Source organism: Fundulus heteroclitus, chromosome 20 (assembly GCF_011125445.2).
Source record: "Fundulus heteroclitus isolate FHET01 chromosome 20, MU-UCD_Fhet_4.1, whole genome shotgun sequence".
NCBI lineage: Eukaryota > Metazoa > Chordata > Actinopteri > Cyprinodontiformes > Fundulidae > Fundulus > Fundulus heteroclitus.
The window spans coordinates 35959588-35985563 of record NC_046380.1 but is presented as its reverse complement, the minus strand read 5'-3'; the positions used below and the strand labels follow the sequence as shown (position 1 = coordinate 35985563).

Here is a 25976-nt window from a genome sequence, read left to right as displayed (position 1 = left end):
TTGATTTCTAATAATACCAATTGTAAAACTAATGATAAGCATATCTGTCTGTCTGTTATTTCCAGGTAGGTTTATCACAATAATAGTTCTCTACTTTCTTTACATGTCAAATAATGTTTTCCTTTGTGCAATAAATAAATGATCCTTTATCCAAAATGACTATTAATAACTTTTTAGTAAAGACTTATCATAATTTAGTTCAAATTTGCTAATGAGAGTTCATTCCTTCACACACCTAATTTCTAAATAAAAGCAATTTAAGTAGAGAGTCTGGGATTGCAAACCGTTTACCCGTAACTAAGTCTGTAATTGTAAATGCATAAGTACATCTACATGTATATTTGCACAAATTATAATGCAAACATCTGAAATTGTGTGCAAATAAATTGGCAATCTTATTAATATCCCACGGTGATTATTCAGAATATCCGACTAAAAGAATAAAAAGCTGACATTAACGTTTTGGCCTCAGGAGGTGCTTTGCAGGGTGGGGAGTAAGACGAGCTCACAGTGGGACCCATGTTTAAGATGTTTCTGACATCTTTTGGACAAACTAAATAGTTTATGCTTCGTGGCATAATCAAATGACCTGTTCAGGGGCACATTGTCTCTTTCTTCGGTCTCCAACGCTGGAAGAGTATCTAGGATGCCTCGGGGTGTTGTCTGAATATTAACTAAGGCCTGTATTGCCAATAAAAACTGATATCATCCTCATGTTTTCAGATGTAATAAAAGAAGCATCTTGTTGATCACGGATGGAAGCTGTCAGAACTGGGTAGTCTAGTGGTGTTGCAAAATAGCAGCAACTTCTCTCTCTTTAACAAAACTGAAACCAAGGAGATGACTTCGTTTACGAGGTTCAGGAGGACTTAACGGCGTGGCTTAGCCACCAGAGGGCTGGAGTAGACAGGGCCGGCGGTTTTAAAAAGAAAGCCGGGAAGCTTGACCTGAGTTTAAACCTCTTAACTGAATTTTTCCAGCTACATCACATCCTGATCAACGCAACCCCTGAGTTGCACCGAGGCGGCTACAGCAAAAAAAACAAAAAAAAAACTGCACGCATCTGCAGAACGTGGGACACCAGAGAGAGCTGTTAGCGTTTTGCTTCAAGTGCAGAGAGAGAGAGAGAGAGGGGGGGGGGAAGGTTTGAGCCTCGCTCCAAAAGGGCATGAGCTGGTAAACCTGGTCTTGGTGTACATAACGAAGGAGCAGGAGAGCAGATCACCTGTAGGGTACACATCTGTCTGGCCACATGCGCTATGAAAAATAAATCATGACACGACTACTGCAGTTAGCTTTTAGTAAAAAAAAAATTCTCAACACTTCAATTGTCCCACACATAACGCTAATCAGGCTCAGGAGCTGGACTCAGTGACGTGTCCAGCTCAACCTACTCAGATTGGGCTTAGTTTTTTTATTGGGCTCTTCTCTCTGCGTCACACCAGCAGCTACCCTGTAGCTCCATCATCTCCTCTGCCTCTCCCCTTGGGGTGGAGCAGCCGCTGTTGTGCCTAATAATGTTTATGGTATTACAGATGTCTCCAATTGGATTTTCTCACTGTACCAATGCGATGGGATTACAGGCTTAAAAATAAGGTCGGAAACATAGCGGGAGGTGGGGGGGGGGGGGGACGGGTATTTCTGACGGTGTTCAAATAAAAGCTTCACCCAGAATGTGGACAGATCAAGCGATTGTAACGCACCAAAAAGTTGTGGAAAAAGACGGCGGAGTAGGCAGATTCCTCGGATGTGTTATGTTCTCAGCAATTAAAGAGGCTCCTAGTCAGTCAGCTTTCACTCTCCAAAGCCTGGATTTCTACTCCTCTCATGTCGACCGCGCTCACTCTTACACCTCCTCTCTGTGTCCACACAACTTCGGCTGTGTTTGATCTGATTCTCATCTAATTAATCTTTTGATCATCCCCGCCTGACACTCAGACGCATCCCCGATTCCCGCGTCCAAAATATCTCCTTCTCGTTCTGATCCTTCAGATCTGGCTGCAGGGTAAGCAGCTGGTTCTCAGCAATGCGCCGGGATTTAAAATGTGTGCGGCGGGTTTATCTTTACCCAAGGTCCGATGCCCACCCTATCACTGGTCCAGACCCACTTGCCTCCCAGCGTTCAGTGACGATCGCAGCTGCAGGTGAGCAGTGCTGGACAAAACAACAAAAAAGGAGCAAATCCAGCAGAGACGTTGGCAGTAATGTGGTCATAATTAAGAGTTGCTTCTTAGTGAACTCTTAATTGGTTAAGAGGGCTGGAGATGAAGGATCAATAGAGGCAGAGCAAGGATTCCAGCCGGCTGAAATCAATCAGCCTTCTCTCTGGCATGGAGAAAGAAAACAGAGCCTCAGGCTGCTCCTTACTTACTCTTTTGATCAAACTTTCAACGAGCTCGACCTGAACGCTCGACCCGTCCCTACAGCTCTCGGTCAAAATCAGCATTACCTTGCATGATGGGCTTCGACGCGTCCGCTCGATCAGTCTGAAGTCAGTTTTTTCAGGATTCGGTTGTGGTGTGAAACAAGAAAATATTGGAACGAAAAAATGTTCCGATGAAAGGGAATATCAAGCAAAGCGCCGGCGTATTTTTATTCTGCCGCTAAAAATAGTCACTTTCTACTCTTGCTCCTTATTTTCTCTTGCTCTTTGGCAGGGTAATAACCATCTTTCTGCTCTGTCACTTTTTGATGCATCATCCTCTTATTCACATCAAGGACAAGGCCAGGTGTCGCATTTTTCCCCCGGTTGCTACGCTCGTCACGGCGCCTTGTCACCCGGAGCCTGCACCCCCCTCCCCCCCCCCCCCCCCACCCTCTTCCTCCTCCTCTTCGCTTATTTATATTAAATCTGTCATTCTTCTATTTTATTGGGAGAGCAAGAAAAGTAAGTCATTTTTTTTTTTTTGTCATTTGCAGCCTGCAGTGTCTGCTGAACGCAGCAGCCGTGTGGGTGTCATTTCTTTTTTGGCCTTGTGAAAAGCTGTCAACATGAATTTTGTCTCGGCAGCTTTGTTTTTTCATGATAGTCGAAGTAACCCGCTCCTCGTGAACTCAGCTTTTTCAGCTTCAGATGGACTTAAATGTCCTGCAAAAAGTTTCCATTCCCCCTTCATAGCTGTCACAAGCCGTCATACTCTCTGGCCTTTGTTTATGTCGTTCTGGGGCTGAGCGGCTGTTCTCTCCCCATTCCCTGCTCCACTCACCATAGCCAGCGTAACCTGCTCGCTGCCAGTTATCATCAAGCCGCCTCACCTGGGACTTTTCCTACTTAAATCTCCCTCCTGCAAACATTCACCACCCGATCATCTTACTTCGTGCACGCGTTTTCCCAGTGTTTGTGGCGCACATCCTGTGGTCCTGTGCTCACCACGCCCTCACTAGATGGACATGCTGGTTGACAGAGACAGGCTGACCAACTCCTGCCATCAGCCGTCACCAGCCAGTCCTGCTATAACCCCGCCTGCCGTGCCTGCCACCACCTCTGATCACTTCGAATCTTGTGGCTGAGCAACAAGAAGTGGATGCGGGTCACCTTTGTTTTTATTTCTAGCCAAGTTTAATGGATAAGTGTGGCCAATCCTGCTTCTTTTTTTCCCCCAGTGTCCTGTCTAGCAATGTGGCAATAGGAATTGATTTCTCAATGCCAGATAGAGCTCGACAGATTTTGCTTTTACAAGTGGACAAACAGCTTTCGCCATAGTGCTCCACTTGATTTGTGCATTTAAATAGCTTTATTGTCATTCCTGCAGGGAGAATTTCAAATTATATGGACATTACAATGGCAGAGTAAAGGAAGAACAAGAAGTGAGAGAGAAAGAAAAGAAAAAAAATGAGTAGAGGTAAAAGAAAGAGGAGATAAAAGGGAGAGAATGATAAAACGTCCTCCGTCTGCTCCGTCACCTGGAAAGAGAGACGCAAAAAGAACAGCACAACCAACAGACATAAAGCAACAGATACGATCGAATAGCACCTAGATGCCATTGCTAAATCATATATATTATTATGTAAGCTGACATGTGTAATGTGATACTTGAAAAAAGAAAGTGAAAGAACATAAATAAATAATAAATAAATTATAAGATTACTGTATATAAGTGAACATTTAATACCTGGGACCCAGCACCTGTGGGAGTTTGTGAGAGTGCACTAGTTTAGGTGAAATCCTGCTTTTGAACAAACGTTGCTGAATGTTTCTGTTCTTGTCTATCAAATTAAAGTAAAACCAAGTTTGGTTAAAAGGTACGTTCATGTTGTAGCTAAAAGTTAAATTTTTTTATTATTTAAAATGTACGGAGCCCTAGAGGGGTCATCGCAAAATGTTTTGCATGTTGAGAGAATGTGCGCTCGTTTTACTAAATCGTGTGCACAATTTACCATATTGTGCTCTCGTTTTACTATAGTGTGAGCTCATTTTACTAAATTGAGCTCTCATTTTAAGCATAGTAAAACGAGGGCACAATTTATTAAAACGAGCGCACATTCTCTCAACATACAAAACATTTTGCGATGACCCCTCTAGGGCTCCGTACATCTTAAATAATAAAAAAAAAATTACTTTTAGCTACAACATAAAGTACCTTTTAACCAAACTTGGTGAACATGGTTATAGAACATTGTGTGCACGATCCACTTAAACGTGGCCACAATATGTAAAACGTGCACTCAATATTGTCTTGACACATGTAAACATGAGCACGTTATAGTATATTCGAGATCTCGATCTACCGAAACGCACCCACGGATAATTAAAACGTGTGTCCGAATAAATTGTGTGCAGAAAAAGGCTATAGTCAACAATCCAGGAGAAAACGTGCTCACGTTTTATTCATTCGAGGGCTCAATTAAATGAAAACGTGCTCACAAATGATCACGACCTGAAAAAAAATATCACTTAAGGTGAGCGATCCCGGGCTCCGTAAAGATGCCTTTGTAAATCCCAAAAAAAAAATATTTTTTAAGTCTGCATCTGTCTTATCCTGTGCTGGAGGGCAAAATATGCATAATTCCCAAACTGTTATCGGGGGACCGCATAAATAGTCCCCGACTCGCGCTTTGGACGGCCCTGGTCTATCGGCACGTTGATGTCCACTAGTGGCATTCAGCGCTGGCACAGACGGGGAACAGCTGGGGTCATTGACATGCCTTGGCAGTGGGATGACCGTGGGTTCATGAAGGTCTCTGCTATTCTTAGCTCTGCGGTTTATAACAAAAGCACGGCCCTGCGTGAGCCGTACCACGCCAGGAGGTGTTGGTTTAACTCGGCTCAGACGCTAACAAACCGGACGCCGACACCTGTCCGATTTAAACAAGCGTGAGACGGCTCCATCCTCGTCAGCCAGGCTTCACAGACAGCCGATGAAAAACAAGGCCTCGTAGCTTACAAGATTACAAACACGGGCGCTTGTAGACAGAGTGGTTACTGCGAGATGGCAGTCGGATGGAAAGAGCTGAGAAAAAAAAACAGCTATTTTATTTATTTTTTTCTGTACCTCAGCTGCTTCTGACACCTAGTTTAAAGCATTAAAAGGATTTCTCCTTGCCTGCCTGCCTGCCGGGATAGTGAGCAGCTTCCACACAGTATTACCCACTCAAATGTATTTCTAACATTATTGCTATTGTTCAGAAATAATAATGAATCTCACAAAAGAAACATCAGTCACATGTCTGCTTGTGGTAGTTCTACAAAGACGGGGATAATATTAAATATTAAAAAGTGAGGCCATTTTTATCTCTTGTTCCTGGCACAGGTCTAATTAAAGCTTCCCCTGAACTATTTCCTGTGTCCTCAGGCGTTACAGTAGGAGAAAAAAATATGAACTTATCGATGGGGAATATCATTTGTATTGGTGCGTCCTGGCCTGTAGGGCGGTTCTCCGTCACGTTTTAACAGATTCCGTACCCGCTTTGTGTAAAGCGCGAGGCAGGGGATGCGCATCGGGATTATTATGACTGTCTGCAGACACGCATAGATTGAGCCGGAGTGAATCAGAACGAGAGCGCCGTTTTTAATTAAAAAGGATTTCTGAAGACAAGCTGGAAAGGCAAAGATAGGCAAGTTGTTTGGGCTCCTATGTTGAAGCTTCACGCTTGCCAAGAATTCATTCACATTTTGTTTGATTACAGAACTTGGCAGTCGGAGGCTGCTTTCTGTGGGAGAGGAGAACATCTAAAGAAGCTTGTTTAGAAAAGAAGGTAAGGCTGTTTACCTCCTACTCACAGTTTCATTGAAACCCGTCCTTCCCCACTTTCATAGACGGAGCCCTTGAACTTTTTTTTTTCCCCCAGTTTGTCACATTATAGCCATGAGCTTCAATGTATTTTGTTTGGATTTTACGTGACAGACCAACACAAGGTAGTGCATAATTGTGAACTTTTTTACAAATAAAACTGTAAAGTCAGGCTTGTGTATGGTTTTCAGCTCTGTCCCGCTTCTCTGTTCCTGCTGAAGACAGTCGTCACCGTCTTTCACCGTGGGGATAGCGGGGTTTGGGCCACATGGCATTTAACATGTTGAGTTTTGGTCTCATTTGACCACAGCACCTTGTTATTGGTAGTCTCCTACCTGCCTGGTTGCAGTCTTCAACTGGGCTTCTCCGGTTTAGTGTAGGACTCCTATAGGTTTGGGGCCCCGGTCTCAAGGATTTTGCCGCCTTAAACCAGTTTCTTCTAGCCTGACATGGTCATACTCAATTCTAGTCAGAATTTGAGTCTTATACTGCTCCATAGAGCTGTGATTATGGGGCGTGTTTCGAACGAACCAGGAAAAAAAATTCATCTGTACTCAATTGGATAGACCTACAACCAATAAGAGCAACGGAGTGTGTGACGTATGTTAAGCGACGCATAGTTGTTGTCAACGGAACTCAACGGTTAGCCTAGCATAAGAAGATGAGCGTTAATGATTTTTGCCAGTGTTGCAAAAAGAACGTAAGGATCCAAGGAGTCCTTCAACACACGAACCTGTCGATATCTTCTAGAACAGACCTAAAAGCAGAATCTACACACCTCAACTCTCCAGCGGCAGCCATCGTTGTTGTAACCCAAGCGCGCTTTGGTGACGTGACTGATTACGTTACTGTTGATCATCTGTCCATCATCGTATAAAGCCCGCCCTGACAATTTGATTGGCCCGCCAGATATTGGGCGAGCATACTCGCGCTACTATTGAAGAATGCCAGACCAAACTTCCTGACCTAAAACGTTGTGGGCGGGACTAAGTTCGGAATGGCACCCAGGCTAGGTTTCTTCCAGAACTGTCCCGTATTTAGGTCCGTCCATCCCCCTATTCACCCTCTGTCTCCGCAGCACGATGGTGCCGCCACTACGTTCAGGTAGCAGGGCGGCGTATTTAGGGTGATGCACAGCGTTAGTGAGAAGTTTTGTAAGCCAAAACGTTGGATCTCTGCAGCTCCTCCAGGTGTATTGCACAGCTCTTGGCTGCTTCTCTGATTAATGCCCAACCTGTGATATCTCGGATAATAGATTAAACAGTTCTCTGTGTGATTTTATTTTCAATTCAATTTTTATTTATATAGCGCCAATTCATAATACATGTCATCTCAGGGCACTTTACGAAGTCCTATTCAATCAAATCATACAGATTGGTCGAAAGGTTTCCTCTCTAGGGAAACCCAGCAGATTGCATTCAGTCTCTCCAAGCAGCATTCACTCAGTGAAAGAGCGTAGAGCCACAGGGACGGTCGTCTGCATTGTTTTGTTTTATAGCTGCACTCCACTTTAAACTTTCTCCCCGACATGTCAGCCACGGTCTTTGGTCTCCGCGATGCCGTTTGCTCCCCAAATCTCTCCCAAAAACCTCCAAGGCCTTCAGAGACCAGCTCTGTTTGGTCTGAAATGAAATTACTCTCCGGCAAACTCTGTTTATACTAATGAAGTGATTTCTGAAGCAGCTGGTTGAAGAGTATCAGTGTGAAGGGGGTGAATACAAATGCTTTTCAGATTTGCTTTAGTGAAAACGTAAGAAATGATGCAACACTTTCCATTCCTCTGTATTCTGTGTTGGCCCGTCACGTAAAATCCCATCATTACTTTAAGGCCTGTTATTCTGAAGGGACGAACACGCAGACGCGTAAAGGTTCAAGCTGTACGAACAGTTTTTTACGGCTCCTCAGGGAGATGAACACAGATCGGTTCATCCACGCAAGTCGGTGTTCTTGTGTTTTAACCCCAAACACCAAATCACGGAAGGACGGCACTTAATTGTCCGACTCTCTATCTTTCTAGAGCAGTCGGAGACGCACTTCTTGTTTTACACCTCTGTGGGTACGGTCCCTGCAGCGGCAGAGAAATATGTCAGATTCTGATTACGGCTGCTGTTATCGGGGAGTTTACAGATCCCAGAGGAAATAAAACACAAACGCTATCTGCTGCAGTAACTGTCAACACTTTATTTACTGCAGGGGAATAGATAGATTCATCACCTCCCAAGCAGACTCCTGTATCGTGTTGCTTTAGTGAGTCCAAAAATCCGAAAATTTAATTTTGGTTGAGGTTTTTTTTTTTTTTTTTTTGCCAGTTTGTGTTATTTTTCAGCAATAGTTAGAGGCGGGTTGCTGATTCGGAGCTCTCAGTCCAACAGATCTTTGGGTCTTGTGCGGTCGCAGCAGATGCCAACTAATAAAGCAGCCGAGTGAAATGAAAGATGCAATGTCGAGGTGGAGTGTGGGGAATACGACCAGGATGCATGAGTTGGTCACAACGCTCAGGATTGTTTCATCAAATCTGACTTCTTACAGCCCCGCAAAGCCGTTGTAGCGTAGCACTAATCTACCTCCATGTGTCTGTAGTCGACGCTGTAGTCGACTAATTGAAGCAACGCAGTGTTGCCGGCGTCCTGTAAACGTTCAGGTGCGTGTTCTGTGATCCGAGCCGTCCTGTGTGAACAGCTGGGAAGTGGCAGCTGAAGATGGAGGGGTACAGCTGTGGCTCATCAGGACTAACATCAGCAGCACGCGAAGCTCTAATCAGCTCACCCCTGGATGAACAAACAACCTTCGTCGCGTAGTTTAGAACATACAGCCTCAGCCGAGGAACTTTTTTGTGACAGAATAGCTGATGGAGCTGGGCTTTGATTTATCCGTCACGTGTCTGTGACACAGGCGAGAGCCGACAGGTAAAAAAAGATGTGCCTTTTGGTAAGTTATTCTCTTTGAGGACTGATCTCCACTTCAAAAAGCCTCAGCGTGAGGACACTGTTCACCTCGCTCCCCCTCTCTGACTCATCCTTTTGTTGACATGGAGGGCCTTCAGCAGGATGGGATTAAAAACCAAAAAAGTCTTTCTTTTTTTTTTCCCAGCAACTCTTCAAAGTTCAGCTCAGCTCTCTTCTCTCAAATCAAATCACTGTCCTTGGCACAGCGACGTGCTTCTTTATGCACAAGTTACGACCTCCTTTATTCCTTGCAGCTTGTTACGTAAGACTTTTACTGTCTTGTGGGTGATAAAGGTTTATTTTCCTTCCACGTCTTGATGGACTTTATGTTCATATGGGCCGTCACATGGGCCACATTATCTGCCCCTCTTGCTCTCTGAGACATTTTTCTTCTGGCCCTCATTTTCCACATCAGTAAAAAATGGACTCTGCCAACCTGCTCTCACGATCCATTCTGCCGTCTGCCCACAGATTAGAAGTCAAATATTAAAGTGCTCTGTTGTGAGCTGGGCCTAATTGATTCTTTCCGCCGGGTGCACACAGAATGGGCTGACAGCAGGCGATACCAGGCTTTGTCAACATCGGGCATGCTGCCTGGGAGCTTAGGACGGCACCCCAATAAAGACCCCTGTGAGCGTGCCAGCCTGCGGCGCCACACACAGTGAGGCCGCCCGGCACTTCAGCCCGGCTTCACAGTGACAACACAGAGGCAGCTCATTCTTCTCCGGTGTGTCAGCTCCCGTCGGCTAGCTGGGAAGTCGGCTCTCTATTTGTAAGGAAGCACCGGGCTGTGACGAAAATGTGCGGCTGGGGGGTTTCTGTGCGTCTTCGCTGGAAAAATAACAGCCCCTTCCTGCCCGCTTGCATAACCGCTCATCGAAGTTAAGCAATCTCAGGAGGGGGTTCTGAAAGGAGCATTCATCAGAGTGACCTCTTCTCTTTTAACTCGTTTCTATTGTCAAGATTATCATTATAAAAGTCACATTTCCACCAATATGTATCTTTGTACTTTTGCACTTTGTACGTTTGCACATTATGGTGTGCATAAGATCAGACAAGAAGGAGTTTTAGCAGTTTGTGTTAACGAAAACTAACAATTGTCTTTTTCCCCACATATATAATAATGTCTCACAAATCACAAACTGTTTTGAAGAATCTATAATCGGCATAAATCTCCCAATCCAAATGTAATATACCGAGGTATGACAGCTTGTCTAATTTTAACGGGGTCACGGTACCAAAAAAAAAAAAAAAGCTTTGAAAATTCTCCCTTTTATGCTTTCTAAAATAGAACAAAGGTTTCATCAATTATTGCGTTTTAAAGAATTTCTTTCCCCTGTTGAAGTATCCAGTTCAGTTTGTGTTTTTTAGATGCTGCAGCTTCATACGATGTCTCATATTATATATCATGTATAAATCATATTATGTATCACATTTTCAAGTATTTATGAAAGCCTCTTTTTTACACCGGCTCCATTCGGCCCGACTCTACATGGCTCCACGTTTCGTTTGCAGTTTCTTGAAAGCTGTGCACTGAAAACTATTCCGTTTTTGTCTCTTTGGTTCAAAAAGTTGTTCGCAGCCGCTGATTAAACCACCGTCTGCAAGGAGGAGGAGAAGGCAGAGAATCAGCACAGCGCGAATATCCGATGTCCGACCAATAAAAACGTTATTTCAGTGCAGTCTGTGGTTTTTACGCTTTGAAGCCCTGAATGCTGTTCTCGCCATGGCTGAAGCAAAAACTCCCTCATACAGCCCTAAATTTGAACTTCATCAGGCAAACTTTGGAATACTTTCCACCTGCAAACTTCCCATTGGCAGGGTGTTTTTGGGTTGTTGTGCAGAACCATTCTTCCTCCAGCTGTATTTTGATGGTGGAGAACCGGTCACCCTCTCTCTCCAGATCTTTCTCAGCTTCTCTGCAAGTGCTGCTTGGCTCTTCAACAACTCTTTTAACCATTCTTTTGATTTCTCTGCTGAAAACCTTAAAAGGGGATCCTGGCTGTGGTAGATTCAACGTGAATTCATTTTCCTTCCACTTCTGGATCGTGTCTCCAAAGGCGCTCACTGGAAGATTCAGAAGTTCAGAAATGCTGACGTGACGGTTGTCGGAATACTTTATCCCTGCGTCATTGCCGTTTTGTTACCATAACTTCTGCTGGGGACTAAATTTCCTTTGATGTCTTACTTTGATTGTTTCCATAATCTGATGTTAATTTTTTTTATTCTAAATAATTTAAAATAATAATAAAACAAAACACCTGGCTGTGTTCAATGCTTGTTTTACCCGCCATATTATTCCGTACCATATAGCATCATCTTAAAGCATAACATCTTATATAAGATATTATATACACTCACCGGCCACTTTATTAGGTACCCCATGCTAGTAACGGGTTGGACCCCCTTTTGCCTTCAGAACTGCCTCAATTCTTCGTGGCATAGATTCAACAAGGTGCTGGAAGCATTCCTCAGGGAGTTTGGTCCATATTGACATGATGGCATCACACAGTTGCCGCAGATTTGTCGGCTGCACATCCATGATGCGAATCTCCCGTTCCACCACATCCCAAAGATGCTGTATTGGATTGAGATCTGGTGACTGTGGAGGCCATTTGAGTACAGCGAACTCATTGTCATGTTCAAGAAACCAGTCTGAGATGATTCCAGCTTTATGACATGGTGCATTATCCTGCTGAAAGTAGCCATCAGAAGTTGGGTACATTGTGGTCATAAAGGGATGGACATGGTCAGCAACAATACTCAGGTAGGCTGTGGCGTTGCAACGATGCTCAATTGGTACCAAGGGGCCCAAAGAGTGCCAAGAAAATATTCCCCACACCATGACACCACCACCACCAGCCTGAACCGTTGATACAAGGCAGGATGGATCCATGCTTTCATGTTGTAGACGCAAATTTTGACCCCACCATCCGACTGTCGCAGCAGAAATCGAGACTCATCAGACCAGGCAAGGTTTTTCTAATCTTCTATTGTCCAATTTCGATGAGCTTGTGCAAATTGTAGCCTCAGTTTCCTGTTCTTAGCTGAAAGGAGTGGCACCCGATGTGGTCTTCTGCTGCTGTAGCCCATCTGGCTCAAAGTTCGATGTACTGTGCATTCAGAGATGCTCCTCTGCCCACCTTGGTTGTAACGGGTGGTTATTTGAGTCACTGTTGCCCTTCTATCAGCTCGAACCAGTCTGGCCATTCTCCTCTGACCTCTGGCATCAACAAGGCATTTCCGCCCACAGAACTGCTGGTCACTGGATGTTTTTTTCTTTTTCGGACCATTCTCTGTAAACCCTAGAGATGGTTGTGCGTGAAAATCCCAGTAGATTAGCAGTTTCTGAAATACTCAGACCAGCCCTTCTGGCACCAACAATCATGCCACGTTCAAAGTCACTCAAATCACCTTTCTTCCCCATACTGATGCTCGTTTGAACTGCAGGAGACCTTGACCATGTCTACATGCCTAAATGCACTGAGTTGCCGCCATGTGATTGGCTGCTTAGAAATTAGGTGTTAACGAGCAGTTGGACAGGTGTACCTAATAAAGTGGCCGGTGAGTGTATATTAGATCATATACAGTGTACATGATATCATTTTTTAAAAATAATCACAAATTGGGCGCAGCAGGTAGCGCAACCCATATACGGAGGCCTTAGTCCTCGACGCGGTCGACCCGGGTTCGAATCCGACCCGCAGTCCTTTGCCACATGTCTCTCCCCATCTTCCACCCCCCTTCCTGTCAGCCTACTTTCAGAAAAAGCAAGCCACTAGAGCCGCAAAAAATCCCCCAAAAAATAAAAAAAATCATCAGAAATTGTATTGTCGTATATTAGGAAATCGTATATTATCAGATACCATTACATCATGTCAAATCTTATAGAATAATCAAGGGAAAGATGGCGTAGATCCTTGTTGGTGCTTCGGTTCTGCGTCTACCGCCGTAGCTGTCTCCTAAAGCTGATGGAAGGCTGAATAAGTGGCTCGGTGCCGCAGTAAAGCAGTGTCCTTCTCCCCCCGGATGAAGACGGCGCTGCCTCTCTTGGCTGCTTATCCGGTGGATTTACTGGTCGTTTGATGAGCGTCAGGAATTGGCTTTGCTGCCCATTCATTTTCAACGCTTTGCTGCTCCACACAGGAGATTGTAACGCTGATCTTGGCTCTCTACAGTGTTCGTTAAATGCAGACATTCATCCACAGCGTTTTTTCTCATGAATCTGATTGACCCCTCTTGCTCCCTGCGATCCACGGTAAATGGATATAGGTCCCCATTAATCCCTCCATGCTTGAAAAGCCGGCTGCATCCCAGCGCCGTTTGGTGCTTTCTGTTCCACCTCGGCTGACGGATGGGTGCAGCGAGCAGGTTTAGAGCTGCGCGGGGACAGAAGTCAAAGATGTTTGATGGCGGCGTAATTGCTCGTATTGCGGGAAATTGCTCTGGCGCTGCATTAATTGCAGCGCGAGGTTTATGAACTTGATCGGGGAGGGCCCCCGTTCGCTCGTTTTTTAGGAGGTATAGGTGGGAGCGAAGGTGAGAAAAGCAACTGGGGCTTTGGATGTTTGGAGCATTTTTTTTTTTAAAGAGGGCCACAGTTCATATCCTTTCACCCGTGATAATGCAGCATTCAGGGTTTGAGGTTTTCACATCACATTCCGGTGTGACCGATCGCCAGCACAGCCGTGGAATAGTCTTTTTACTGACAAGCGATCACAATGTCCTTCCCTCTGAGCCGGAGCAGGGTCTCATTTTCTACCGTCGTTCCGTTACTTCCCCGCTGCAGATCCGGGGTGGGGAGCGATTCGGGCCGTGAAAAGGGGGGGGCCGTGATTGCGTCGCAGCGGTGGTGAGGCGTGGGGGAGCAGCTGGCTGCCTCTTTGGCATGAGCCTAATGGAGGACTGATCATAGAAACTGAAGTGTATGAGACCTGCGCTGTGGCTCTTAGGCAGCTAGTGAAGGCAGGTGAAGAGGAAGGGAAGCAAAGTTTAAGGTTGCATTACAGAGGCTGAGTGGCAGGCTGCCGGACTTAGTGTGTCCTCAGCCTTTTTCAGATGACATTTCTCACAGAGAAACTGCGGCATAAACGGCAACATTTTACTTTTCCTCACAGACTCGCCGGCGTGTTAGAAAACCGAGTAGAGTCTGTCAGGTGTGCATTTGAAAGCTTGTCAGCTCGTGTCAGATGGAGCTGCCTGTTTGCCATTTGCTTTTATCGCCATTCTTCTGCAACCTGATCTCACAGGAAAAAGCAGAAAACAAAACCCTTTTTGTTCCTTTAAAAAAAGCGTGACCTCTGGTTTTTATTTCTAACTTCCAGTGGAACCTGTATCAGCTGAATGTATGATGTAGTGATCCAACGTTTTATTTTTGACAAGATGATCGGTATCCTCCCCTGAATATGCTAAAATGCCGCGTTGCTCGGTTTCCATTTGTCTCTGTCCACACTCCCGTGTAATCCGGTAGACTCTGACAGATGGTCAAAGCACGACCAAACTAAATGCATTTAAGTGAAGGTGCTGCTGGTAGGCAACACTTGTTGAAGACACACTGTATAATCACAGTTCCTAACAACAGACTATGAGCAGAACATAGAAATTGAATTTAAATTGTCAGCTGTCAAAGTGGATGGGAAATGTCCGGCGGTGGAGGGAGTCGTCTGGTGTGAAATGACAACAAACGTAACAAGAACATGGCAAAAATAATCACCGGCTGTTTGTAAAGGTGTCAAAAAGGAAGACAAGAAAATAAAACGACAACAAATATGAAACTCAACAATCACTTTGCTCGTTCAAAGCGGCACTGCTTGGAACGACGCTGCTGCTCTGTAACTTCAGAGTCGTGGCATTGGCCAGAACAGCATCAGCCTCCGCATGAATGGATGATATTCTAATGCAGTATTTTCTGTACGCTAAAAAGACCGATAATGCTAAGCTTGCATTAATGATCTTTACCATCCCGTTAACTGATGTTAAGGTTGGGGTCTTTATTTCTTAGACTTAGACAACTTTATTGTCATTTTGTATGCACAGAGTGCGTACAGAACGAAATTACGTTTGCATACTGCTTGAGAACATCACAGTAAATTGCAGTAAATTGCAGGATAAGGTGCAGCGGTGATTTTTGTAATCAACTGAAATGTAAACATTGTACCAAAGCAATGTATTATTTCTGGTATTAAAACTTATTTTACTCTGTTAATTCCATTAGAACAATTGACAATATCATCGAATACATTTATTTTGCACTGTTTAATGCAGGGATGAATGGGATGAATAGTGATTAAAAAAGAGCATTTGATCATGAGTACATTTACTCTTAGAGCAGTTTTAGTCAGGTTCCTTTATAGTTACATTGTTGTAATACATTTTTACTTCTACTTGTACATCTTCAAAAGTCCATATGAGCTATCCTTATGGTTAAGTCACATTAGTGACTTTATTTTTAAATAAAGTAAAAACAGTGGGACACGTGTGATAAAGAGCCAGAACTTCTGCTGTCGGAGCACCAGCTCAGTCTGCACTGAGAAAAATAGTTTAAAGCATTTGTTTTTGTTGACATTTTAAACGTACATTACGGTTTTATACTAAATTAAACCCTCATTGCCATCTATTTTATTATTTGAACAATTTCTGAGGCACCTGTTGGATTATTTTTTCTGAACTAAGGTTAGAAGATTAGCAAATGCTCTGTTGATTTGAATGAAATGAAATTATTTGACCAAATAAATATTTGATTTCCTGCTTGACTGTGCAGTTTTTTTTATGTTTCATATGTCTGGGTACACGTTGGGGTCTGTGTGTGAAGGTCTCAGTCAGTGCTACAGATCAGATGGCGGTGAGATCTGCAGGGACAGCCAGGGAGACGCTGATCAATCTGAGCTCTCATTAAAAGGCTTCACAGCCCTTTGCAATCCGATACAATATCAATATTGTAGCACCACAGGGAGACCTGTTAGGGTAGCTGCTGGCAGCTTTGTTGTCATTACTGAGTGGGCAATATGCCAGAGACCCCCTTCATGGGCCACTTAGGCTCCCCCTATGGTCCCAAACACAGGTCAGGACAGACGGATAGGATGTCTGGGCAGCTGTCCCGGAGACGGTGATGGAGAGAGGGCTGTGGACCTGTGGAGGAGGAGACGGCGTGTGTTCCCTCGCGGTGCCGAGGAGAGCCATCGACTGTGAGTTTGTTTAGCTTGATAACACCGCGGTTTCACCTGGAGCTTGTTTACTCCGTTGGGGAAGCGGACTTCCCATGCTTCACTGTTAACATTACGGGTCATTACAAGGACAGTCACATGTTTGTGTTTAAACAGAACAAAAGACAAAGAGCTCGCCTGAAAGTACGTCGTCGCAGGGTTTCCGAAAAATCTGGATTTCTGGCAAAGAACTATTGATTCCTGCTGGGAAAACCACAGTTGGTGAATAACTCTCTGTGGTGATTTCTGAGCAAAGCAAGTGGGGGGGAATACAAAGTGGCGTACACAGAATAGGCTCTGTGATTCCGATCATTGTGTGGGGGGTCTCCCCTCTGCGCTCCAGCCTTAACCCCCTGTGTGGTTCCGATAGAGGAGGGAGGGATCAGTGTGTGCGTCTCTAAACCGTCGGTAATCCGCTGACAAAGGAGCCAGGAGAAAGGCAGCTCGTGAAGTTTGGGGGTCAGGACGGAGAATGGGTGGAGTGAAGAGATGCAGAAGGAGTTGTTGCCTCTGAAAGTCCCAAGGGTGTGCTTAACACTAGAGAAAGATGAGTCCCACTGCGCCCACTGGACTCTACCACCCTTAGGCTTGTTGAGTTAGTCCAGTGAGGCTAAAAAAAAAAGCATATAGAGCCAGACGTGGACCGGTATGAGTCTTAAAGTGTGATGACCCAGGTAAGCATACCACGGTTTCACTTTATTTGGGTATTTACAGAAATATTTAAAACAAAATGTCTAACAGGATCCTATGGTTTTTATCCAAAACAGAAAAACAATTCTGCTGCAAAAGTGCTGACATTTGTTTACATTATTACAAGATGATTTTCATAAACAGACCGAAGCAGCGTTTTTGAATAAACATTCTCTAAATCAGTAATAGTTTTAAATGTGCTTGTTCTGCTCAGTATTGACCATTTTTGCATTCTGCTCTGTAGGAGTAACACCAGTATATCAAGCGGTCAGGCTATCTGCTCCTGTAGCGAGCCTGCAGCCTACTACTACTTGAATAAAAACAAAACTGAAGTAATAATCTTTGAACCAATAGAGGAGAGATCAAAAGTTAGCACACAGCTTCCGCTGCTTCAGCTAGGCACAACTGATCAGGCCGGAATCTGGGTGTAGTGATGGACTTAGAACTGAACCTCCAAAAGCATCTAAAGACAATTACAAGGTCGACCTTCTATCACCTGAAGAACATTTCCAGGATTAAAGGACTAATGTCTCAGCAGGATCTGGAAAAACTAATCCATGCGTTTATATTTAGTAGAATTGATTACTGCAACGGTGTCTTCACAGGTTTGCCTAAAAAGTGGATCAGACAGCTGCAGCTGATCCAGAACGCTGCTGCCCGCGTCCTCACTAAGACCAAGAAAGTACAGCACATCACCCCAGTTCTAAAGTCCTTACACTGGCTCCCTGTATCTCAGAGAATAGACTTTAAAATACTTCTGTTAGTCTATAAATCACTGCTTAGCACCTAAATACATCACAGACTTGTTATCAGCGTATAAACCCTCCAGACCACTCAGGTCTTCTGGGCTAATCTGCATACCTAGAACCAGAACTAAACAAGGAGGAGCAGCATTTAGTTCCTATGCTCCACTTATCTGGAACAAACTTCCAGATAAGTGTAAAGGTGCGGAAAGCCTGAATTCCTTTAAATCAAGATTAAAAACACATTTGTTTAGGATTGCCTTTGACTGTTCTAGTTAACTGAATCACCACTTTTTTGTTCTTTTTTTCTATCTACGTTTTATTCCTACTTGCTTTTATTCTATTTTATTTTGCTATATTTTAATCATGTAAAGCAATTTGCATTGTCTTTGTACTGAAATGTGCTATATAAATAAATTTGCCTTGCCTTGCCTTGCCTACATAGGAACAGCAGTTAAAGGAAACTTATCAACAAAAAAGTATGTTTTTTTCCAAAACCCTTTCTAAAAGGTTTCTTATCAATAAGACATTTTTTTCAAAGTGTATTAACTATGCCAAGCCTGAAGCTTTCTCTTAAAGCGGCTGTTTCATCAGGGAGCCATTTGCCACAAAGAAAGAAATAAACCTGACACTGAAAACTGGGCTTAAGTAGCGCTACAAAGCTGGTCATCAACGCTGTAAGTCAACTCAGGGTTTCTGAGTCCGGACATTTCCTCCTCCTTTATAATCAGGCGGGGCTGCAATCACAGTGAAGAGGCAAGAAGAAAGCTTCAACTACAAAAAAAAGCTGGTAAATGTGCAAATTACAGTTCTTATCGTGGTATCAAAGCATGAATCATAATGTCATTTCCAATTTTACTATCTCTGTGTAACAATCCCAACTGTTTTAAGTCCTTATTGCACTGCAAAGATAAAACTGACTCAGTCGGGCCAGCAGAGATATTCTAGATGTGCTGGAAAAAAACATTTAGTGGTATTTTTTTTTTTACAGTTTTTATAGGTTGCTTTGACGCAGCAGTCAACTCAAAACCCACATTTTTCAAAACAGTTAACGCAGAGACCTAAACAGTGGCACCAATGGTCAAAATTGCAAATTTTGTTTGCAAAAGGCTCCAACTCTGCCAAAACATTTAAAATATGAACCAAAAGCAAAATTTGCCCTCAAACCACACAACTTGCACACAAATGTTTGAGCCCTTCCAATCATTACACAAGGGGCAACAAAATACAAAATACCACACTCAATGTGAATCAGTGCAGCATTGCTGGTTCATGGTTGCCAAAGACTGTAGGCAGCTTACATGGCAGTGTCATTTGTAATCAAATTTGCCTTTTTGCAAAAAATGGATCCAGAAGCAAATATGTTGTGATGCAAATTTTATTGATTCTTCATTCTTTTTTTTCAGATACAGTTTTTATTGGTTGCTTTGACCTGTTTGAGGAAACTGGCAACCTCTCAGTTTTCAGCATCACCATCTCTGCAGAGCAAAAGACACCTCTTGCAAATGAGTTAACTCATTTTCATTGGTTTGACTCATTTTCCCCACCCTTTTGCAAAACAGTTAACGCAGTTGTCATTCATGCAGTCCAAACTCCATTGCTTTAGCTGTGGTAGCAAAACAGAAACCATATGTTCCAAGCTCTTAGAAACTTCTTGCTCAGAATGAAATCACTAAAGCACCTGATTGACACTTCTTTACACAATTTTTCAATTTGCAGTCAGTTTGCAGGCTTTATGTAAAAGGTGCCATGTTGTGTATTGTTCTTTGCAAGCATGAATGGTCAACGTAAGGCAGATGAGAGTCACAGTAAGAGGTAGATGGGTCAGGGGAAGAAGATTATGAGGAAGAGGAATCCATGTGTGAGGTGGCAGTGTAGCTGGAAGGACTCAAGTTACAGATGAAATTTGGGCAACTATGATTGATCATCTGGTAAATCATGGCCTTTCACTTAGAGGTGCAGGACAAAGAGTCCAACCTTTTCTCAATAGAAACACGGTTGAATCCATGGTAAGAGTTTTTCGACGGGACAGCAGGTATTGCTGCTAATCAGTATATAAATCTCTATCTATTCCTATAGAGGAATTCTTCAGTGCATGGCGATGGAAAGTATATGATCACCGCACCTATGAGCAGATGCCCTTGCTCAATGCAATGACTGCTGCTGCACAAGATGTAGATGCAGAGGCATGCTAAGGATGGATCAGGCATGCAAGAAGATTTTTCCTTAGGTGTATCACAAGGGAAAATATTGAATGTGACGTAGATGAGGCCATGTGGCCTATTCGTCAGGACAGAATAGACTAGAAGGAACAAACAGCCCTAGTATTTTCTGTTGGAATCTTTCATTTTTTGGAATATTTCATTTGTTTACGTATCTGCAAAAAAAGAATGAAGAATCAATAAAATTTGCATTACAACATATTTGCTTCTGGATCCATTTTTTTTTTGCAAAAAGGCAAATTTGACTACAAATGACACTGCCATGTAAGCTGCGTACAGTCTTTGGCTACAATGACCAGCAATGCTCCACTGATTCACATTGAGTGTGGTTTTTTGTATTTTGTTGCCCCTTGTGTAACGAATGATTGGAAGGGCTCAAACAGTTGTGTGCAAGTTGTGTTGTTTGAAGGCAAAATGTGCTTTTGGATCATATGTTAAATGTTTTGGCAGAGTTGGAGCCTTTTGCAAACAAAATGTTTAATTTTGACCATTGGTGCCACTGTTTAGGCCAATGCGTTAACTGTTTTGAAAAATGTGGGTTTTGAGTTGACTGCTGCGTCAAAGCAACCAATAAAAACTGTAAACAAATGAAATATTCCAAAAAAATGAAAGATTCCAACAGAAAATACTAGGGCTGTTTGTTCCTTCTAGTCCATTCTGTCCTGACGAATAGGCCACATGGCCTCATCTACATCACATTCAATATTTTCCCTTGCAATGCACCTAAGAAAAAATCTTCTTGCATGCCTGATCCATCCGTGACATGCCTCTGCATCTTGTGCAGCAGCAGACATTGCATTGAGCAAGGACATCTGCTCATAGGGACAGTGATCATATACCTTCCATCTCCATGCACTGAAGAATTCCTCTATAGGAATAGATACTGATATATCTGCATATACTATATAGCAACATTACCTGTTCTCCAGTCAAAAAACTCTTACAATGGATGCAACCGTGTTTCTATTGAGAAAAGTTTGGACTCTTTGTCCCGCCCCTCTAAGTGAAAGGCCATGATTTACCACATGATCAATCATAGTTGCCCAAATTTCATCTGTAACTTGAGTCCTTCCAGCTACACTGCCACCTTGTTCACGGACTCCTCTTCCTCATAATCTTCTTCCCCTGACCCCTCTACCTCTTACTCTGACTCTCATCTGCCTTACGTTGACCATTCATGCTTGCAAAGAACAACACACAACATGGCACCTTTTACATAAAGCCTGCAAACTGACTGCAAATTGAAAAATTGTGTAAAGAAGTGTCAATCAGGTGCCTCAGTGATTTCATTCTGAGCAAGAAGTTTCTAAGAGCTTGGAACATATGGTTTATGTTTTGCTACCACAGCTAAAGCAATGGAGTTTGGACTGCATGAATGACAACTGTGTTAACTGTTTTGCAAAATGGCGGGAAAATGAGTCAAACCAATGAAAATGAGTTAACTCATTTGCGAGAAGTGTCTTTTGCTCTGCTGAGATGGTGATGCTGAAAACTGAGAGGTTGCCAGTTTCTTCAAAAAGATCAAAGCAACCAACAAAAACTGTAATTACAAAAGTGATTTGACTATGAACACAGTGAACATAATCATACAGACGCAACACGGTGGCGTTTTGGACAGTGGGGTGCACTCTCTGCTTATGGTTTTCAGAGGGAGGAAGAGTAACTCTTTACTTTTTAATCTTTAGCTTCTCATAGAGAAAAAATCTTTAGAGTAATTGGTCTATGGATCAATTCTTCACAATAGCTTTCTGATTTCACGGCGTGACTTGGTGAGGAGGTGAAAACGGGCGGAGGAAGAGGAGCGTGTTCATGCACCGCTATTCTTTTCATTTTCTAATTTTCTCAGGGACATTCATTGACTGAGAAGAGGAACTTTCTTCTTAGTGACCTTGGGTGTGAAAAGCCTACTTCCCTTGGGACAGGTTACCATAAGTTACCATGGTGACAGATCCAGGTAAGAAGTGAACCCTCGATATACTGATAATCCCCCACTAAAACTAAAGTTAGCTTGATAAGCCACTCATCGTGCTGTCTAATAAAGGCCCCTGATGTGCTTTGGGTCAGAGTTTAGTTTCATTTTTGAATAGTTGCATGTTAGTTATCTAGAAGTAGTTCCTGCCAACTAAGTACCTTCATAGTGATACAGGCTGTTTTATTTTCTTGTTCCTCTCTGAGTCATCACTCAGTCAAGATTCCCCAGCTTATTAGCCATTTTCCTCGCATAGCTGCCCCTTATAGTCTTAATTTAACTCGCCTGGTTTTCTGGCCACTCACCTGTCTTACCTAGCATTTAAGCATTCTGTTTTCATTCACCTGTATTTGCTGGATTCCACTGTTGCTCCTGCCTGGGGTTCCTTGTACCGTTGCTCCCAGATGTTCCTGGTTCCCCTGCGTCTCAGAACTCCTCCCTGTTATCCCCATTAAAAGCACATTAAAGTGTTGGAAATCCACAATGAGAAATGTTTGCGCTTTTGAAGACCATCACTTTTTAACACCAGGGTCCACGCTGATGCCGGTAACCGGACCAGCCCGGTGAACGACTCGTCACTCCCGACAGCCTCCAGCCAGTGTGTTGGTTCACTTCAGCCGTGTGCGGTTTATTAAACCGTCTAATAAACCGTCTCCAGAAAGTTGAAACTCCTGCCTTTTGAAATCATCGTTGAATAAAGGCCATCAGGAGCGGTTCCCATTGCAGGTGCTAATTTGATGATGTGTGGAAAATGTCACGTAATTAAAACACAACAGATAACTGGAAACGCTCTGAGCCTTGTGGAACAGCATCTAATTTTACCATTGTTCCGATTATTAACCAGAGGTAGACGTTAGAGAGCTAAATTTAATATTGCAACATGGCAATAAAAAACAGTTCTCAGCTCCAGCCACCAAGCCTGTTGTGATCTGTTTCAGGAAGCGTTTGATTTGTTGCCGGTGTCGTATAGCGTCACTGTGTCACCCAGCGGTCAGCTTGCTGCATCGAGGTCTTAATAAGATAGTCGTGTTGGTGGAAACAGTGAGCGCCGTCTGATGTGTCTATAATCCATTTAGCTGTGCTGTGACACTGTAGGGGGGCTTTGATTCTGGTCAATAAGTGCCAATAAGAAACAGTCATCACTCAGCAGGCTGCAGGGCTCACCAGCTTGCTCACTTGTTACAGCTGTCGACCCCCGCGTTGGAGTAGCCGGAGACCGTGCCGCTACCTTGGCCTCATTGTAAATGACTTTCTACCGCAAATTTGAACAGGACAACGACGTTTCTGAACTGACAGATTCCTCTCCAGAATCTAAAAAAAAAACAACTCATCTGTAGCGCAAACAGCTCCGTGTTTACAGAGCCCCACTGACGGACATTTGTTCTGTCAGTCTTAAATGCCGAGGAGTGAGTCTGTGGGGGTTGAAGCCCCGGCTGTGACAATCGAGGCTCTGTTTGTGCTCTCTTGAACACCTCTGTGTTCTCTGCGGGCTCTCATGGGGCGCACCACAAGGCCGCAGGGGAGGAGGGGTAAATACCCTGACCCGAACGGTGACTCCGACTGAAGCTCTCTGGAAGAAAAAAGAAGAAGAAGAAGAAGAAAAAAAAACGTGCCGCGCGGTTGCTGCTGGATACAGCGACACGGTGCCAAGTGGAAGTGTGTGAATGAAACCCGAAAACTAGCATCTGAAGAGATTAGGACTGGGTTCAGTCACCGAAAAACGAAGTGCCGATTTTGACATTGTAATTTAAGGTGACAAAATAACGCGCTCGTTGATTGCTTTAACTTCGTTAAAACTTTAAGGAGACCAAAAAGTGTGACAGAAGCTCTGTGATGTCTTTGTAACGAACATTTCGAGAAGAAGAGAACAATATGATGCTGTTCATTTTGCTCAGATTCAGAGATAATTAGCAGAGCTGTTGTTCTTTCCTTTTATCTCCTCTTTCAGAGAGCAAGCTCGAGGGAGGATGCACAGTGTGGGTGTATTCTCGTCTATGTCAAGTTGCTTCACTTGTGTGCATTTATAGTCAACAGAGCAGACCAAGGGACTCTGTCAGAGCTCTTTGTTCTCCAGCGAGAACACATCATGACTGGGCCTTTTGTCTGAACTGACACCATCATACAGACTCAACTTTCCCACCTCTCTCCTTTTCTCTCTCTCTCCCTCTGCCTACATCACTCTTGGGAACTTGCTACATTTCTTCAGCTAAATCAACTAGTATCCTGTCTGCTTCAATCCCAGGTGGAAACTACAAAAAAGTTTCCATGAATGCTCCCGATCCAGGATTCTTGGGGTTCAATCCAATCCTGATATCTGGATTTAAAAATCAGTCAATGGCAATATTTTCCAGTTCAGAATGTGTGTGTTTTTTTTTCAAAACCCCACAGAGGCTCCATCGTAGGTGTGGTCACACCTGGCTCGCTGGCTTTTTGTTATTTTCTAAGCTGCACAGAATTCAAACTATGAAGGAACACACATGCAACGATCTACTTCATATGTTATAGGAATTAAATTCTGCCAAAAGAGCTAACTTTTGGCACGCCTTGCATTAAGACCATCAGTTGCATTGTGCAGAGGTACGGTTGGCCATAATGGACCTGATGAATGGTGAACATTTTAAAAACAAGCGATTTTACCAGTGATTTCATTAATTTTAGTTGTTAGACCCATCAGCGTCGCTGTCTGTAGTAGCAGCATCTCTGTGTATTTGTGCACATCAAAAATCAAAAATACACCAGTCTATATATATATGTTAAACATCTGTTTTGAAACAGCATTTAAGATTGTTCACGTTTTTCAGCAGCAGGATGAAACTTCCGGAGTAAAATGAGTCAAAGCATGGACCATCAACACAGGACCAATCCAAGAACGAGAGCCGGTTCCAAAAATGATATTGGATTGAACTGGACTGGTCCATCTTTAAACTCTTCTTCTGAATTATGGACAGTCAGAGCTGCACATATTTTTTTCCTATGGCCGGATTGTACACTTTGCTTTATGATCCAATGTATGATTTCTTTAAATGCAGACAGTGGGTGTCCACAAAGTTTATTTTGTGCCAAACTTTTACTATTTACTTCATGAAAAATAAAGATACTACAGTACAGTGAAAAACTGGAATTTACAAAACAAGATTTGAGTTTAGGTAGATTTATTGCTCCCATGCCAGAGTAATTGATCAAAGTCGAATAGTTAGAAATGCACCTGTCTAAAATGTTGTGTCTGATTTCTTATCACTGATTGTGTAAAGCTCTGACCCTTTAAGTTTGATTTTAGCAATCTCCATGTTCTCTGGTTCATAAATATCTTTTTAAAACGTTCTTCCTAATTGCTTAATTCATCGAACACTTTTGTAGTGAAATGAAACAGCCTAAAGTTATATTCAACCTTATTGAAAACCTCCAAATATCATATTGCCTAAAATCTGTTACAATATAAATAATAATTCACCAAAAATATCCTTTCCTATCTGAAAATGCATCCTTGACAAGAATCACAACATATTTTTTTCTACAACGTTTCAAAAACATATAACAGTTTAATCTGACGTGATGTCTGAGGATAATTAGCTCTGATGGATATTTCATATATATCTGTCTAAAGTAGCTCATATTAGCAGTTAGCCTGGATAGCTCTGTGGTGACAAGTATTTCTGCTGCGGTTAAGCACAAATGCTGCTGTTAGAGATCTGTACCACATCGCCATTAAATATAAAAACAAAAGATTGGATGTCAATGCTGTTTGTGTCGCCTTAGGAGAAATACTCATATATTCTGCGGTTAGTTAGTTCCAAAAGTTTGTTTTTGTTTTGTGGATCATCAGCTGAAACGATTTGGAACCCGATGCTTTACTCCTTTCCCGAGTTGGCTTCAGTCAGACTGTCAGACGTCAGTCACGGCTAATCATTAGTGCCTAAATAAAGGTAAACAAAATGTTGTTTTCTTCCAGATATCACACTCATATCTCAGTTAATT

At 43.2% G+C, this 25976-nt stretch overlaps 1 protein-coding gene across 4 annotated transcripts in view; it reads left to right on the top strand.

Annotated features, from left to right (window-relative positions):
* Positions 1-25976, top strand: part of sulf2a (sulfatase 2a) — a 65310-nt gene that overhangs the window by 5780 nt on the left and 33554 nt on the right. For 2 of the 4 annotated variants that reach the window (XM_012858372.3, XM_012858351.3), the window contains exon 2: positions 6127-6195. The exons of 1 other annotated variant lie outside the window; for it this stretch is intronic. The gene's annotated coding sequence lies outside the window, so the exon portion shown is untranslated. Of the gene's footprint in view, positions 1-6126; positions 6196-21878; positions 21987-25976 lie in introns of all 4 variants that reach the window. One more of the 4 variants, XM_036151491.1, reaches the window with a different exon arrangement.